Below are 15,588 nucleotides of genomic sequence, written 5' to 3'. Positions count from 1 at the left end.
GTTGACTACTTTATATTTTAGCATTTTCTGTTTATGTAGATTTTAATTCGCAGCAGTGCTCTACTCATGCAAACGTTCAGCCTTGTAACTTGAAGCAGTTGAAGGCTAATGGATTTATGTGAGCAGCATTTTGAGCTTATTGCAATCTATTGACAACTGAAATATTTATTGCAGCAATGATAAATAATTATGTAATATAATCAGTAATAAATTAATATGTTATTTTCAGCACCTATTTATTTTAAATAAGGGTCATGGGGGCTATTATAGCACTAGGTAGAAATCACATCTGTCAATGCTATACAGTACGTACACTAAGCTTTAAAATGCTAATTAAGGTAATATGGGATATGGGAAGAAACGCCAGGAAAAAGCCTGTATCAAAACTTGCAAAATTCACACATACATTGCACAGACTGGGGTGTGAAGTTAACATTAACCACTATGTCTACATCCTCATTGCACCTATCAGTTATGGAGTTATTTAACATAATGGTTCTGCTATTGATTTACATCATTTGATTGGTAGATGGCGAATGATTGTGACCTAAGATGTTCTGAGCATGTTATGAAGATTATTATACATCTACTGTCAATCCGCTTTAAGGATAATACTTTTTTAGTATTTGGTACACTGTATTGATCCCTGAAGTGAAATTTTGCAGGTCATAGCGCAGGGTCAGCCATTGTACAGCACCCCGGAGCAATTTTCAGGTTAAGAGCCTTGCTCAAGGGCCCAACGGAGTAGGATCCCTTATAGCAGGATTCACAATGGAATGTTTGTTCAAGGGTCCCCCTTGCATTGATTCCACTACTGAAAAAAAACAACAATTTGCATGAAATTGAATTTGCAGTGAAACTCAGTTTTGCTTCTCCAAATAAAATGTGAAAAAATTGCATTTTGCTTATTTTTGCCATTGACACAAGAGGTGTTTTAGTCCTGTCTAGAAGAATTTACATGCATTCATTTTCATTTAGTATTTATATAAAAATTTCCCTTGAAAAAAGAAAAAGATAATTTCCTACCAAATGTGTTCTAGTAGTACAATCCTCACTTTGCCAGTTATGGTGACAACCTTGGCAATCCCAATCCTGAAGATGCATAGGGGGCAGAAAAGAAACTTAAAGCATTCACAGAGCGCATATCCTAAGCCTCTTCTACAGGAATAAAGAAACTGGCAGTTACAATGTAATGGCGTTGGTTGGAAAGCATTTCAGCTTCCCATGCAGTAAGATTTCCCAGTGGGGAAAACACAATACTTTGCACAATGGTAAGTTTTGATGGGTGTTTGCATGGAAAATATTCAGCATGTCATATTTAAAAAAAAAAGAAAAAACTAACTGTGCTTCTCTGTAGTTACGTGAATGAGAGGCTTAAATAGAACTGATTATATTGGTGTGTGATAGATTACATGCATTATGCAGCTGCAGGAAAGAACACATTTAGACACAATGGTGAACAAGGCTTTAGAGAGGAGTATTCATTGTTTTCCATGACAAAAACACCCTATAAAAGATTCAAAACACTCTTTTTAGTGAGTTTCATGTTTCACAAATACATTATCACCTGTAAAATGAATCAGAGTGTCAGTTTTGCATACTTGAAGGTATTTGGTTATCACTAGATACTATTTACGTGATTAAAATAGGGCATGTTGCTTCAATATCAATTGTTCATTAAAATGTATTATATAAAAATCTTTGGAAATCGGACAGTCAAATCTGAATATCAATTAAGAATTTATTTTGAATGCTATCTTCTGGAATGGTTTAAAGGCAGATAAGGAGTCACTTGTTAGAGAAATTTGTGAGCAAGTGACACACTGTCTATGCTCTAGTGTCCCACATACTGCTTACAGAGGAATCAAAACATTATGCACATTCGAATTTGTTTCTCGGACAGTTGCAGTCAGGGCAAGTGATGGAACAGTCTTTATGGATGAAGCTGCAATTGTGACCTGCTGGGCTGGCTACTTTAAGTAGCTGTTTAAAGCTAATCCTCCAGTTAGGACGTTGGACATCTCTGGGTCCAAGGTTCTTGAGGATAATCCTCCAATTAGTTATTAGTCACCCAATCTCACAGATATTACAGAGGTGCTGAAACAGCTGAGTGTAGGAAGGCTGCAGAGATCTGTGGTATCCGGGGTGAACTTCTCCAGGCTGGTGGTAAGGCTGTCCTCTTGGCATTGCAAGCAAACTGACTGGAATATGGGATTTATCATCCAATCTGGAAAGGGAAGGGTGATTGCCTAAATTGTGACACATACAGGAGGATAACACTGCTCTCGGTGCCTGGTAAGGGCCTTGCTATGGTCATTCCAATAGGGTCTGTGATCACTTGCTAACCTACCAGAGCAGTCTGATTTTATGCCTAAGAAGTCTACCACATCCTGGCACTGAGGATTCTCTTCAAGCAGAAACACAAATATCAGCAGTGTTTCTTTGTAGCGTTTCTCAATTTCGGTAAAGCATTTGACTCCCTTGATCGAAATGCCCTGTGGGACATCTTGAGACTTTGTGGGATCCCCCCAAAGTTTCTGGATATCACGTCTGGTCTTAAAACCTCTTTTGTGAGTGCTTTGCAGAGTGGTGGCAGAACCCATGTGCTTTTCACAGTTGATTCTGGGGTTCATCAGGGTTGTGTTCCTGCTCCTACTCTGTTCAGTGCTTGCATGGACTGGGTGTTGGGCAGGGTTGTGGGGTTAGGCAGCTGTGGGGCATCTGTTGGTGAAGAGATATTAACTGATTTTCACTTTGCTGACAATGCTGTAAACTTTGCAGGGGCAATAGAGGCTCTGATCAGGGCTCTCGAAAGACTGGCAGAGGAGTCTGAGTGGCTGGGTTTGCGAATGTCCAGGGATAAAAACCAAGATCTAGGCCTTTAATGACCTCTTGGGCACAGCCATCAGGAGCATTTCTTTATGTGAAATGAAGGTTGTGAGACACGGGCGCTATTTATTGACCTGAGATGGAGACTGGACTCCTTTGGTATTGTGTATCTTTGGAGAATCTTGAGTACTGCTGGTTTCACTTTGTGTCAAATGAGCAGTTGCTAATGGAATCCTGAATGAGGCATCTGCATTGTGAAGGAGTGTCAGCTACAGCCATGTGACACGATTTCCCAAGGGTGATCCAGCTGGCAGGATCCTCACTGCTCAGGACCCAAGCAGCTGGACCAGGCCAAGGTTACGCAGGTTTCTCTGTGTGGTGGGTGTGGCAACATGCTGTACCAGTGCATGCTCCCCATCCTAACCCGGCCTTACCTGTTACCTTTTTTACATTCCAATTGTTTTTGGAGAATTTTGCTTCCTTGGTATTCAAAGTGAAAAGAGAGAGAGCACAGCATGATGCATTGTTTTTTGCAGGCAGATTTGTAGACGTTTAAGTAAACCGATGTTCCATGTTCTTTTAAAGACTGCACATAGGTGGAATATATTAGGCAGCAAATGAACAGTCAGTTCTTAAAGGTGATGTGTAGAAAGCAGGAAAAACAGGCAAGTGTTAGGACCTGAGTGACATGGGCAAGGGCCAGATTGTGATGGCTAGATAACTGGGTCAGAGTATCTCCAAAAACTGGTCCAAGGAAGGACAACTTATGAACTGGTATCAGGATCATAGGCATGGAAAGCTAATTGATGTGTGTGGGGAGTGAAGGCAAGCCCATCTGGTCCAAATCCACAGAAGCAGAAAATCCTAATGCTTGCCATGAAAGAAAGGTATCAGACAGTGCATCACATCTTGCTGCCTAATGGAAATGCAGAGCCACAGACTGGTCAAAGTGACCAAGAAGACACTTTCCACTGCAGAAAGCAACTACAGTGGGGATGTAAGCAGCATAACTGAACCATAGAGCCATGGAAGAAGGTAGCCTTGTCTGATGAATCATGCTTTCTTTTAGATCATGTGGATGTATATGCTTCATTTACCTGGGGAAGATTTACCAGTTGTTCACATAGCATCAGGACCCACTACAGGAAGAAGACAACAACATTTATTTATATAGCACATTTTCATATAAATAATGTAGTTCAAAGTGCTTAAGACAAGCTTTTTTGCATAGGCAGTGTGATGCTCTTTGCAATGTTTTGCTGGGAAAACTTGTGTCCTGGCATTCATGTGAATGTGACTTTCACATATACCACCTACTTAAAGATTGTTGCAGACTACATACCCCTTCATGACAAAGGTATTCCGTGAAGGTAGTGGCCTCTTTTGGCAGGATAATGTCACCTGCAACTCTGCAAAAATGGTTCAGAAATGGTTGTTGTAGTTCTCTTACACATTTATTCACTCATTAAATAATGTGTTTAAGTGAAATATTTCTAAACTTGATCGAAAGCCATCAAATGTTAGGTACTATGTAGCTGCTTCCTTATGTTCATTTTTCTCTATGATTGTATGACTGTAGATCCATCCATCCATCTATTTTCCAACCGGCTGAATCCAAACACAGGGTCACGGGGGTCTGCTGGAGCCAATCCCAGCCAACACAGGGCACAAGGCAGGAACAAATCCCGGGCAGGGTGCCAACCCACTGCAGATGACTGTAGATGTTTATAAATAAAAAATTGCATGTTGTTGAAAATAATAATTCCCAAGCTCATTTATTGTAGGACTGTGCCAGTTCTGCTCATCACCGGTTCAGATGTCCATTGTCAGGGTTTTCAGTTCCATACATATAGATTAAATTATCAGTCAAGAGGTTGAGCAGATGGATTCTGTCAGGATATTAGAAGAAGAAGACATTGCATTTATAGAGCACTTTTCAAGACACTCCAAGAGCTTTACATCGAGAGGGGAGAGCCACTTCAACCACCACCAATGTGCAACAACACCAGCCATTTTGTGGCCATATGCTCACCACACAGTAGTTATTAGGTGGTGAAGGGGTGAGAGAGATAGTTAGCCAGTGTGAGACCAGGGATGATTACAGGGCCAGAACGACCAGACCATGATGCCAATTTAGCCAGGACATCAGGACACAAACTACTCTTTACTAAAGATGCCCAGGGATCCTATATGACCACAGAGAGTCAGCACAGAGATCAACATGCAGACCACAAGGTAGCTCCCCCTGTTGTCCTCACCAACACCTCTTCCAGCAGCAACCAGTACTTTTCTTCGATGGTCCCCCATTCAAGTATTGGCCTGAACATGCTTAGCTTTAGGTGGATTACCTTTTCTGGAGTGCATGTGGTATGGCTGGTGCAAGATATTACAGATCGGTATTACGAAGTTAGACAATAAGAATACATTTGAAGGATGATGCTTGGTTAAGTCCACTGGGGGAAAAACATGCCCTGCAGACAATGAGCAACCTAAGTGCTTGAATGAATGCACTGATGAGCTACTGTGAACATGTGGATTCATAAAAAGGATGGGAAGAACTTCAGCAAACATAGGTAATTGGTTGAGGACTATAATCAATAAGGATCCAGGAATTAAATGTTAGAAGAATGGGAAACATTCTGGCAACTGTGTATGGGACCCACTTTGCTGTGGGTAAGATTCTTATTATTACATATTAAACATAGACATCTGTCTTAGAGAAAGTCTAATTCTCCATTATTTTTCAACTCTATTCTCTCTTACAAGGCTTATTTGACAGAAAAAGAGAAAGTAGCTGGTATTCTCCTTGCGGGGATGATAAGGCAGGCAGCTTGTATGGACACAAGGGGTTTTTGCTTCTTTAAAAATTGATCAATAAGCTATTGCCCAGGGCTGCAAAAGGTTAGTTTTGCTTGGCAGATCCAGGCACTTTAGGATGATTCTTAACTTTGTAAATAAAACTCCTTTAAGGAAGAATAATAGGCACACAATGGGAAGAGTATGTACAGTGTCAAGGGTTCAGCTCGGTCACATTTCACTAGCAGCAAGCCTGGCAGGTGAAATTAAGTGTTGAAAATCATTACTTGGTTGTTCTAGAGACACTATCTGTAACATCCCACTGAATATACAAACTTGATAAGTTATATTGATCCCTTTTATAGAGGATATTATTGCAGGGCTTTCTTATAAGTATGGATATATAATATAACATCATAACTGCTTTTTACACCTGGGACGCTGTGAATGACTTGCTTTGGGCCAGAAGGGAAACTAAACTGGCTGTCTTGTGGTTTAGTCTAGCTCCTTAGGTAATACACCTCACCACAGGCCTTGACATGGGTCCCTAAAGCCAAAGGGATTGATCTGCAGACCATTTCATTTCTCTGTAAATATTACAGAAAGGACTGAGAAGGAAATTTTGATATTTTGCTTTATGTACAGTATATATTTTTGGGGTGGCATAGTGGTGCTGTTGCATCATGGATCCAGCATCCTGGGTTCAGATGCCACATCTGGATGTTGTCTGTGTGTAGTCTTCATATTTCCAGGTGGGTCGCAAAGCTGGGGTGCCCCTGTGATGGAAGGACCCTGGAACATAAGAGGGCAATCTCCCTGCATTAGCTTGGAAGCTCAACCCTGCTGGAGCCCATAGCCACCACCAGGTGGTGCCCTGGACTGCAGCACTTCTGCCACACTCGAAGGTGATGCCAAAAGTGGATCCGGGTGCACCTGGAGTTCTTGCCAGGTGCCCATGCAGCACTTCCTCCACACCCAGAAGTGCTGGTGGATGATCAAAGAGCACCTGGAGCACTTCCGGGTGCAGTATAAAAGAGGCCACCTAACTCCATTCAGGGAGCCAGAGTTGGGAGGAAGGAAGGCGAAGCTTGCTTTGAGAGGAGTGGAGGCGGCTAAGAAAAAGAAGCAGGAGGCGAAGAAGAAGAAGGAGGAAAAGGGACTGTGTTGTACTTTGCCCTGTGAGCTAAACTGTCTGCTGTGACAATGAAAGGTGTGTTGTGTGGTAACCTCGTGTCTGCCTGTCTGTGTCGGGTTAGGGCGGCTGTATGTGCTCTGGTGGTCCACACAGCATATTCAAAGAGGTGCAGGTTAGGCTAATCTGAGATGCAAAATTGCTCCTTTGAACTGTCCACCAACTGGGACTGCTTCCTGCCTTGCACCCAATGCTCATAGAATCTGCTCCCACCATGCCACCGGCTCAGGAATGCTAAATTCAATTAAAGTGGGTCTGAGACTGTCACTTTGTCATTTAACCCATTTCTTCACGCAGAATGACAATGGATTACTACCAATGAGTTATTTTACTTTAGAATCAGACATAATGCTCATCATTTATCTCACAACTAGCTGAGAAATTAGTAAGGAGCTGGAAACCTGAATCTATTACTTGGTTTGTTTCAGACACTAAAGTCGTATGCAGTACTGCCTGAAGCCTGTGAGGGGCACTAAACCCTCATTGGTTTTAATTTTAATAATTCTATACCTTAGCATTAAAGCAGAAATATGGAAATGATACATAGTGCAGTAGTTCTGTTGTGCAGGAATAGAGGAAATGTGAGCAATAGTTGCATGATGCACAATTTAGTAGGTAAGTACACCATTAGAAAAGAACTAAAATGTAATTATTGATTTAAAACAAAGTGTATTCTGCTGACAAATATCTTTGTGTCATTTGTATTATAGGCTAAGGGTATTTTATTTATTCTTCACAGCAAAAAGGTAGCACTCTTCATTTTTTAATGTACAGTAACCTGGGTAGTATGACCTAGTGTCACAGGCTTGGACTGTACATCAGGAGGTTCAGTTGGTTGTGGTTTAAATGCACCTCATCTGAAAAGTCCAGCTTATGGTGACTCAGTATCATGGCCTAACCTACACAATGAAGATAAAAGATCACTCCAAGCAACATGATGAAAAGGTGATTAAAAAGCACAAGTCATTGAATAGTTCTTGAAGTCCAGTTAAAAAAAAGCATTAAGCAAATGAAAAGAATAAGAACCAGCTGCAAAAGTGCTTAGGGCAGGCTGTCCACAAAAACTGAATGACCATGTAAAAAGACTAGTGAGGGTGGCTACTAAAACCTTTCATGGTAACTCTAAAGGAGTTACAAGCTACATTGTTTAAGATTTGAGAGACTGTGCATGCAACAATTGTTTACCGAGCGCTTCACCAGTTGCAACGCTTTGGGAGAGTGGCAAAAAAAAACCACATGACATCTTAGGTAGAGTATGCCAGAAAGTGCACGAGAGATTCAGTCAGATAGAAGAAGATTTTCGGGTCTGATGAGACCAAAATTGAGCTTTTCTGCCAACAGACTAAATACCATGCTACACTGCACATTATCAAAAACACACCATCTCCACCGTGAAGCATGGTGGTGCTAGCATTATGCTGCAGGGATGCTTCTTTGCAGCAGGGCCTGGATGACTTGTGAGGATTAGGGTAAAACGAATGCAGCAAAATTCAGGGAAATCATGGTGGAAAACTTGGCACAGTCTGCAACAAACTTGAATCTTGGAGGATTTTACGACCCCAAGTATAAATCTAAAGATCCACAGAAATGGCTTAAAAACAACCATGTTAATGTCCTGGAGTGGCAGAGTCAGAGTACAGATCTCAGTTCAGTCTGTGGCTGCACTTGACAAACTCTGTTTATTCAGAATCCCCATGCAACCTGAGTTTTGCCAAGAAGAATTGGGCAGAAAATGCAGTGTACAGATGCACCACTTAGTAGAAATTTGTTGTGACAGTAAAGAATCTTGTTTTGTTGATCAGGGCCAAAAAAGCCAAATTAAATCCATGGTATTTCAATGTTGTATAACGATAAAATGTGAACATTTCCAAAAGGGGTGAATACTTTTTAAAGGCACAGTATTGACTGCTACATGATATTTGTTTGTGAGTCCACAACTTTATTTAACGTCCTTTATAATACCTGGGATTGGCACAGTAGGACAGAAGTTAACTTTGCTGCTTCACAAACCCATTGTCCTAATTTCAGATTTCATGCCCTATTGTGCAGAGTTTATACATTCTCCCAAGTTTTCCTCTGGACACTCCAGTTTTCCTTCCACATCCCAAAAGATGGGCAGGTTTGGCTAATTGACAACTGTCTATGCTGAGAATTTTAGTCAGAGCTTCAACGTCTTCTCAGCTGCTTGTCATCCTTGAAACATCAGTAGTGGGACTTGAACTTAGGCCTTCACATTTCAGAATAGTCTTGTTTTATTACCTGTACACAGGAGAATGCATTTGGTACAGAGCCAGAGGAGGCAGCTCTGTAGTCTGAAGGCACCAAGTGGTGCCTTTACCCTGATTTTCTCAGAGAAGGGGATGAGTGGATCAAGGCTGAGAATTAATAGAGAGAGAAAGAAAGGGAGCCTCCCAGACTGAAGTCCAATTGGCATTTGCGGTTAATGGAGTTCTACTTAGTATAGTGGCAGAGAAGACTTCTTTGAATTCTAGGGTCCTAAATTGTGTAGTGAGGAGAAGGGGGTGAGTAGATCAAGGCTGAAAGGAAGAGAGCAAGAGCCTGATTTAAGCCTAATCGGCTTTTGGAGGTGAGGGAGTTCTCCTCTAATTAAGTGGCAGAGAAGGCTGCTCTGAAATCTGAAGGCCCCAAATTTGAGTCCTGCCTCCGCTGTCTCAGCCATGATGAACAAATGAAAGGGATGTTGAGGGGATTCATCACCCTGAGTGAATTCCTAACCAGAGATAGCAACCTTAAATTGGCCCCAATGTGTGTGTGTTTGTGTGTGTGTGTGTATGAGTGGGCCCTGTGATAGACTGACACTCTTTGTTTCCTGCCTTGCACTCAGTGCTGCTGGAGTAGGCTCCAGTCATGTGTGACCCTGAATTTGTTCAAGTGGTTTTGAAAATATAAATGTTTCAATGTTTGGATATTCTTAGTATTTTGCTTTATTAATTATAACCAACCACCAATGAGTCTTCCTTTGAAAAATTGCCAGTTCTCTCTCAATGCTTCTGCATGTTTATGATCTGAAATGATGAACTCAGCCACAGCTAAATGTGAGAAGAGTGAACAGATAAGTTGATACTGGCCTAGTGTGTTTCGTAAAGACAATTTGCTTCTTGTTTGGTTACCTTGTAACATGATGCATTTGCTAATTTCGAGAAAGAGGCCCCCTGAACCACAAGTTCCTGTGTTTTGGTGTGTGCATCTCATTAGTTGGGCAATTGTGCACTGAAGTAAATTAGGTTTTGTGGGCAGTGGCTTTCCCTGTTTTCATTGTAGTATAAACATATGCTGTAGGGGTATAGTCACACTCATTATAAAGAGAAATAATGGTTCTTCCCACAGTTAATGCTGCCCAGCTGTTATATGCATAAACTATAAGCATGGATGGACAGAGACAACCTAAAGTGCTTGTCTGTTCTTCTGAATGGGACTTGATATTCCAAAAAAAGATTTGTTCACCTTCACACTTCTATGACTAAAGCAGCACCATTCACCCTCCCCCACCTATCTTGCCTGATTTCCATCAAGCAGAAAGAACAAAGTATTTCAGCAACAAGCAACCTTGCTTGCACTCCCCCTTAAATTATGACTAGACCTTCCACCAAGGGAGAGGATATTTGATGACTGAGCAATGCTTTTGCAACAGTCTACTTCATCCTTCATTAAAATGTTATGTTATGATGTCTAATATGACAGAAACTGCTTAAAATTGTTTAGCTTCTTTCAAGGTGCATGACACATGGCAGCATGTAGCCATCCATGAGGTCTTCAGTCCTGGACTGATCCCATGTTTGGAAGTCTTTCATTTGACGACTGCATGTTTTAGCTATTTCTGGATGGGATTCCCCCTAAGATGCTTGCTGCCTCTCACAGTATAACAATGTGTGGGCTGGATGACTGGTGTTTTGTAATTGCTTCTTTAATGAATGTGTATGGCTAGTGAGTCATGAAGTGGGCATCCTCAGTAGAGCCATGATTGGAAATCAAAGAACCTTTGGGAGGACATCAGCTATCTATTTGTGTTATTTTTCTGGTGTTGCTTGACAATCAATTAATGAGATAAGACCATGAACTGAATTTTGCAACGCTGTACTGTAATAGGTTTAGAGCTACAGAGGTTTAATTAATGGATAGATTTATAGGTTTAAATGATTTCTGGGGAAAAATGAAATAAACAGAAAGCTAAATCTAATAATAAATACTATTGCCTGAAAATGTTTAAGGGGGCTCCTTCCTATGGAGATGTAGCAAAAATCTAATATAAAGCATTTCTGAAACTAAATTTTGCAGACATTTTTGAAGATCATTGAGATATGTTAGTTATGTTTTAAGCGTAAACCTAATTAATTAGTAGTTTATATTTTTAGTGTTTTTAGTGTCATTTCATAGGAAGCAACACAAAGACTTATCTGGCAGGATCAACACTTCTTCAATTTCAGGGATGGATTACAAGACAAGTTGAAACAAGGTGGAAGAAACAATTTTTAAAAAATTATTTATGGAGCTGTGTGCAATATGTGTTAGATGTAGATAATGAGGGAACTCTCAAAAATATTTTAAAAAATAACCACCATAAACACTAGTGCTGTCTTTAGGCGAGTACCAGTGAAATTCTTGAATAAGTTATGTCATTAATTTGACTTACAGTATGTTAGTCAGGCTACTCCACATTTAACTTGCTTGTTCCGATGGTTATGCACACCAAACTGAAAACATTTCTTTTACGGTATTGGAAGTAACGTTTTACGACTTTTGCATTTAGACAAGTGATTCTATATAACACTGATGACTACATTATTGTGCGCTCACTCATAAGGTAACAGTCATGTTCAGGCACATATATTTTCCTCAGTTCTGGTTGGTTAAAATTAAGGTTACTGATGAAACCAGTGACACATGCTGGATGCTTCCTCCACCCATGGGTTCCTCCATATGACTATGACACTTTGCCACTCTCTAACCACTTGTCATTTTATTTGACCGGAGTGAAAAACAAAACATGATGAACTGTTATAGAAATGTGGTTGGCAAAATATATGTGTATTTTAGCACATTTTAAAATAGAAATGCAACATTTCTGTGAAGCTAATCAAGGTAAAATTTTAAGTGTCATAGGGATGACACTCAGAAATTCCCCTTCAAAGCACGAGTTCCTACATTGACACAGGTGGATGTAAAAGACACTGTAATTACTTTTTTCGAGTTGGAGTAATGCTTGTAATCAAAGGAAGCCTGCAACAAATTTTCCATTCTATAATCTTAAATTTTGTCTGCATCAACTGTACAGCTTTTTAATTTAAAGCAACTATCCAAAAGATTAGTAGAAAAAGAAACTAATTAGTAGAAAAGAACCTAATTTTTATGATAGGAAAAAGCAGGAAATGAAAGTGCCATTAAATGGGCTAGGCAAAGTCATTGTCAATACACGTCAAAACCAGAAAAAATCAACGTAGAAAATGGTTCATCAACAATCAAAAAGGACTAAACAAAGCTTCAACATTTTAAAATCTAAAGAGCCTGAATTCTTTGCTCTAAATTATATTAAAAAAGCTCTTTCAAATATTTCTTCAATACACCAAGGGATACTGAGAAAGCTGCATGCCGCCATTTTATAGCAGAACCCAAATGGGGTCACAATCCTCTTTCATCGCTCAACTCGGGAGGGTAATAGGAGCGTTTTTTTGACAGCTTTCTTATCCAAGTACAGTCCAAAATAAGATGTCAAATATTTTAAAGTTGATACGATAAATGATGTAAAAAATATTACATTAAAATTAAATAAAATGAACACAAACTCAGGATTATAACATTAAGGACTATTTCTGCTTTCTTGCTGGAATGTTTTTTGTCAGAAAGTTACAATTTTTTTGTGTCTTTTACAATGCCGTTTGGGTTGTCATGTGCACTGTTGTATTATCGTTACGTTTGTGAGACTTACCAGAAAAGGAATTATTAGGTTCTTCTACTCCTGTCTTCAAAGATTAACACACACACACACACACACACACACACGCACACACACACACACACACACACACACACATACAAACAGACTCAAGGTGCCAGTTGCCAAGCACTCCCCAATATTCCACATAAGATTCTCTACATAGGGATTCACTATCACCAACACTAACAAACATGCAGGTGTCATTGTGACACACATAAAATTGCAACTCTTTTGGTTTTATGCCACTTACTAACCAAACCATGTCTTGCTTTTACCGCAGGTGTTCTAATTATTTAGGCCTGACCTCAGTAGCCTTGCTAAACCTTGTGGGCAAGAAAGTGACAATTTGACTACACTTGGTATCCTCTTCTTATTTCAATCACTCTCTTAGATAAAAGACAAAGTATAGAAAATATTAAAACAACTTGGTATTTATTAACATACTTGCAGGAGTACCCCGTTGCCTGGGAATCTATAACTGGTGAATTTCCCAAATGAAAGAAACAGAACATAGAAATCAAACCAACATTTTTCTGATTGACATTTTATTGTAATAGGTAATATAAGTTGTCATTTTAGAGGCTTTGGATACAGTACATATATATATATATATATATATATATATATATATATATATATATATATATATATTTGCCTTGTGGTGCGAAAATGACCAAATTCTGAGGATTGCCCACTCTAGAACATGCTACGTAGAGCTGTCTGTGTGAAAAGCATGGAATTTCCAAATTGATGGTTTTAACTTGTAGTGATTGCCCTTGAGCCTTATTAATTGACAAATGAACAGGAAATTTTATTCGTTTGAAATCAAAGGTTAAATCATTTGGAATCAGCGGAATGCCAGGTATGAAAACATGTTCATGTCTTGCGCAATGTTTCAGATGTCCTTGAAATAGACTTTTTTCTGGCGTCGGAAGTGGATTGTCTAATTCTAACTCTTTTTTTAGGTGGCATGGGTATATTAGTGAAAAGCAGTCACCCAATGAAAATAGTCGGCCTTCTGATACTTGGACAATTCCGCCATCTCTTGGCAATTTATAGAAACTTTGGTAAAGAGCGACGCATACATAGACATATATAGATAGACTCCTCATTCACTGTGTTGCCCAGTCGACATGATACGTCAGCGCGTCCGCCGTATTGCAAGTGGCAAAAGTGCCATTTAAAATAATACAACTAGACGTGGAAACCGGGTTTTCTGATGAAAACACAAGTTTAAAACAGTATCGTTTACATACAACAGATTTTGGCAAATCGTTTACATGCAATTATTTATGTTCATTTATACACTAATAATGGCAATTATTAAATAACAAAAATTATTATTATTATTATTATTATTATTATTATTATTATTATTATTATTATTATTATTATTAAATAATTACTCCCATATAAGTAACAGTTCTTGGACTGTCTTCTTCTATCTCCGAAACATTTCTAGACTTCATCCTGTTCTTACGCCACACAGTACTGAAGTTTTGGTTAATGCCCGAGTCGCCTTACGTATAGATTACTGTAATGCTATTCTATCTGCAATCCCACAAAAACGTATCCAGCGCTTACAACTTATTCAAAATGCTGCTGCCAGGATAAAAACCTGCTGTTCTAAATCCACTGAACATCTCTCAACTTCACTGGTTCCCTGTTAACTATAGAATACAATACAAAATACTGCTCTGAACATTGAAAGCTCTCCACAACCTCACTGATCTCCCGCAGACTTGCACTGCTCTCGCTCACTGAGATCCTCATCTGCAGCTGTACTTTCTGTACCACACATCAGTGTCTCTCATATTGCTCCTCAACTCGGGAATTTTCTTCCCTCTCATATACATCAGCTCGATTCAATAACACATTTTAAAACTGCCCTCAAAACGTATCTTTTCAAACTGGCATACCAATTGTGAATTTTGCACTGTTACTGCCAGTTATCTTTGTTTGTTTGGTAATTATTGCTTTTTGATCTATTATTCTCTTGAATGGTCATAAATCAGTCCCATGCCCAGTTTGGTGGCGATCAGACGCCTGGAGCAGATTTGTATAGCAGACAAAAAAACATACACACATTCATTGACTCTGCTTCATATATTAGATAGATAATAGTAAATAGAAGAAAATATAATAGAAAATAAAATGAATAACAAAGTCTGGATATGAACAGTCCTAGAAAAGCATACAGAAAAGCAGAAATGTCAAGGGGTGGATGTTGTTCTGAGCGATGTTTGATTTAGTGATTGATGTTATTCAATGTTATTCATAGGTCACGTTTTCGGAAAAAATGGTTTTGTGTCTCAAACTCTGATGCCACGTCCTCTTTCGCGGTTCTGTCATCGTCATTATTTTAGACCCTCAGACAAGCCATATTTATGTGAAAATACACACGTGAGGTTTCAGGACATGTGACATTGCACAAATATGTGCCACTCACTCGTTGTACTGAATAAATCACTTTAGAATAAGCCTCCAGCCACAGAGGTTACAAATTCTGGCTGAGGGACTGAGTAAGACAAATCTGAAGAAAGAAGATAGATGTGTTTGTTATTGGGTACAAGAATGCAGAGGTCATTTTATAGATATGAAGTAAGTCACACATTGGCTAATACAAAAGTGAAGAAGTTAAAACAGAGTCATTTTGTCATGACATGTTCTAACCTGCTTAATCCAGACCAGGGTCATGGGGGTAGGACTGAAGCCTATCTCAGCTAGCATAGGGCACAAGGCAGGAACAGACCCTGGACATGACATCATTCTATTGCAGGGCAAACACACACATACACCCTCCAAATACACAATAGGG

The sequence above is a fragment of the Polypterus senegalus genome, chromosome 11 (genome assembly GCF_016835505.1).
Source record: "Polypterus senegalus isolate Bchr_013 chromosome 11, ASM1683550v1, whole genome shotgun sequence".
NCBI lineage: Eukaryota > Metazoa > Chordata > Cladistia > Polypteriformes > Polypteridae > Polypterus > Polypterus senegalus.
Note: the sequence above shows the minus strand (reverse complement) of the source record.